We start from the raw sequence: 3870 nt of genomic DNA, 5'->3' as shown, positions 1-3870 counted from the left end.
ATGATTCGAAGGCTACGGAAAATTATTAATGCTTATCTACAACTAAGCCTTGTGGTTTAAACTAATGAAAAATTATAAGTGTATGTTTTGCGTTTAAATTTGATAATTAATATAATATTTATTAGGCGTTAGACATAAGAAGGTGAGGATATAATGCATAAAATAAAAAAGACTCAACTTGTTAGTAATCTTGAAGACCACAATTATCTTTAGTCTAACAAATGATTCTATAAATCTTTAAAATGAAACAAATATACATGAAGTAATAATAATAGTATTCGGATGTTTAGTGTAAGATCATAAATAAAAGAAAATAAATTCATATATTAATAGGATAAGCAAAAATCTAAAGAATATTATGATATATTATGATTTTACGCAAACTCAAAAATTCAAATAATATTAAATTACCAATGTCAATATTTAGCAAGATGTAGTATACGAATTTAATATGAATAAGTAAAATCTGTTATATCAATCTTTACGTGAGAATAAAATCATAAGACTTAGCAATAATATAAAATTTAAGGAATAAAGTTAGATCAAATCAAATCTATATTGATAATAAAATTAAACTTGGCATTAATTAATTACGATTAACTTGTATCGGCCTAAGAAATAAAAAAATAAATGTTATCATAATAATAAAATATCAATACCAAACAACAATCAAATTGTTAGCGGTTGTTTACCTATATCACGTCACATAATGAAATAAACAAATAGATATAATGGAAACAATAATAGTAACATTTGGATAACGGATATAACATTAAGTTATTTTTAAAGAGTACATGAATTTAAAATTTATACGGTAGTACAACAAAGTTAAAATATCAAACATTAAAAATTGACATGAATCGAATATAGATTACTTGTATTGATAAAATAAATAAATAATAAATGAAAATAGAATAAATTTTGATGACTAAATTGCTTAAAAATGATGTGAACTATTTAAATATTTTATGAAGTAAATTTATAAGACTTAAACCAATTATGATAATAGTTTAGGGACTAATTAATTCTAATAAACTAATACTTAGTTAATCCAGCACTGGGGAATAGTGAGGTTGGTAATTCTGTGTTCCTGTGATACTTGTTACATAGGTAGGCATTGTCAGGCGTCGCGAACCTAGACAGGGAAACTGCATTCTTGTATCACTAGGCATAGAAGGAAAGCTTGCTTCTGATAATGAACATATAGATCCGGAATTTTATTTAGAAGCTTATAGAATATTTTCCCTCGTAATTAGAACCAGTAACTTACTGAAATAGAAGTTAGTGTAGAGAATTCAAATTTAAAAGGCATAGTTTCCTTTATAGAGCTTCATGTAAGAAATTTAGACTTAATTCTTGGATAGAATTAAATCAGTATAGTTGAACCTAGAGCTACAAATTATAAATATTTGTAGAAAGCCATATAGGTTTGTGCTTCGTTTTATGTTGTCTGCGCTTAGACAGGAGATGGGATTATTCTATAAGGTAGGGAGTTTCTGAAGACCATAAGGATGGTTTGATTTTTGAGGATGAAAATAAACAAGGTGGGGAGAATGTAAAGACCTGCAAGCTTGTCAACGCTATTAGACCGATCAAGTGCAGAATTAACCGATAATAACTGGATTAGTTTAACACGAACGATAACTAATATGAATTAATCTAACAATGATCTAGATACGAAACTAGTACCATCGGTTAGATCTCGAAAAGTTATGCGAAATGAATTGCTCGCAAGCATCTTTCGGATACTGGGTGAAAAAGATTTATCAATTTGTCTCGGAGGGTAAAAAAGTAATTTTGGATATTACCCTTATGGCTGCACGTGTCGAAGTGAGTAGGTGTCTCAGCAAATTGGGTCGGTCTTATCTCCACCGATCGAAGAGAAATATGTTTTCTCTTATCCCTTCTTCTTTCTTCTTTTTCTTTCTATTTCTCCCTGCTTCTCTTCTCTTTCTTCTTTCTTGTTCTTCTTCTGCTGAAGATCGAGAGACGAAATTAAGGTGTGATTGAGAGAATCAAATCGTGAGGATCTATAAAGGAATGAGGATTTGATGATTATGCTAATTTTGAAGAAGAAGATGGTATCGTTGTGATCTGTAATGGAGAAAAGAAACGTGAGAGTTAGGGTTCGTGAGTTGATTGAGGGTTTGTGAGAAATTGATGATGAAATCGAGCAGTAGATGATGGGGTTTCATTATTAGAACAAGGAAGAAGAATTATCAATTGTTTTTAGTGGATTCAGTGATGAATCGAAGATCTAAGGTTTGTAACAAAAACTCAGAGAAACTACGGAAGATGAAATTTAAGATGAAGGAGATAATGTTTGAGAAAAATAGAAGATGGGTTTGATTGTTTTGATGAAGAATCATTGAGTTAGGGTTGTAATAAATTTAGAGAGGTTGTAAAAGATGAAATTGAAGGTTTGGAAGATTAATTGGTGATGGGTTTGTTCGTAGTTGATGATTGATTGAGGCTGTAAAGTTGTTTGAGGAGTGAATCAGTAAATTAGGGTTTTCATGTGAATGATTAGGAAGAGAAATTAGGGTTGTCCTTGAGGATTTTGGATAAGAAGAAATAGATGGAACATGGATAAGACTAGTATTGAAGGAATCTGAATGAGATGGAGGTTTAATGGTTTCTGAGTTTAGATGAGGTGTTGAATCAGATCAAGCCAAAGAAGAGGTTAATTCAATTACTTCAATAACTCTGTCTTGAGGTAATTGTTTCTATCAGTTAGTAAAGTTATTTGGTTCTTTATATTGAAGTTGTTATTGAATTGGGAATTGAAGAGATATGAACTAGAATTATAGTTCTAGCTGAAATACATAGTGTTACAGAGAATCTGGTATGGATTGAGAGAATGGCTTGGCAAGGAATTTGTATGAATTACTGATATGGATGACTTATTTGCAGGTACTTGTTGTTTGTGTTTGACTTGAGAAAGTAGAGGGGATAGTGTTGGAGCAGAATTTGTGGTGAACTGAATAAGAAGAGATGTGGTCTTAGTTATGTCTTAGTTTAGTTAGATTGTTAGGAACTTTGGTGGTTGTAGTGGTTGTAGGATTTCAATCTGGTGAATGTGAGATGGTGATTGGATGGAGATGGAATTGAAGGTGGTGGTGTTGTTTTGAATGGATTGAATTTGGTTGTGTAGGTGAAATTGTTAGTGGATGTGAATTTACAATATTACTGCCTCGTGAAGCATATAAGCGGAATTGAGACTTTGGTGTTCATTGTTCAACAGTGGAACTGATGTTGGTATTGATATTGTTGAACTGGGAAGCTGTATCCAAAAGGGAAGAAGAAAGAGTTGAAAACTGAAGTGGGTCAGTTGTATTGCAAGAACTTGGATTCTGTTTCAGGGAAGAGTTAAGTTGTAGTGAAGACAAACCTTATGACTTGAAGAAGTTGAATTAGATGTTATGTGACTGAGTTATAGGAATGATGGTTAGATGAATATGTTGAGTTGAATCTCTTCAGTGGAAGCTTGTAACTACCATTGCAGGTAAAGCTTAGATTACAGTTGTATATTGAATTGTATAATTCTATGTGAATGAATGTAGTGATCAAATGAATAGAATCAGGTTGTGTTCTTGTAGCAGCAATAGAATTAGCCTATTAGTCATCCCAGTCAGTGTCTGACTTAGCTGACTCAGTTAATCTGACTGAGTTGAATCGTATTGACCCACTGAGTTACCTGTCTTGACCCGAGTTGACTCAGTTGAACGATTTAGACATGACCATTGGACCAGGACTTGACCTTGACTGGACGTTTACCGTTAATTAAACCTTTGAATGTTATTGACCGTTAGTTAACACTGTTGGATCGGGCTTTAGATTATTGGGCCGAGTTTAGTGAACTTGAGATTA

General features: G+C 32.1%; 1 long non-coding RNA gene across 1 annotated transcript; it reads left to right on the top strand.

Annotated features, from left to right (window-relative positions):
- Nucleotides 1-1020: 1020 nt before the first annotated feature.
- On the top strand, nt 1021-3605 carry LOC113333770. The gene is made up of 2 exons (XR_003352337.1): nt 1021-2716; nt 2914-3605. It is a non-coding gene; the product is annotated as an uncharacterized LOC113333770 (long non-coding RNA).
- The last annotated feature ends 265 nt before the right edge of the window (nt 3606-3870 follow it).

Source organism: Papaver somniferum, unplaced genomic scaffold (genome assembly GCF_003573695.1).
Source record: "Papaver somniferum cultivar HN1 unplaced genomic scaffold, ASM357369v1 unplaced-scaffold_133, whole genome shotgun sequence".
Lineage (NCBI taxonomy): Eukaryota > Viridiplantae > Streptophyta > Magnoliopsida > Ranunculales > Papaveraceae > Papaver > Papaver somniferum.
Note: the sequence above shows the minus strand (reverse complement) of the source record. Positions and strands in the feature narration are given on the sequence as shown.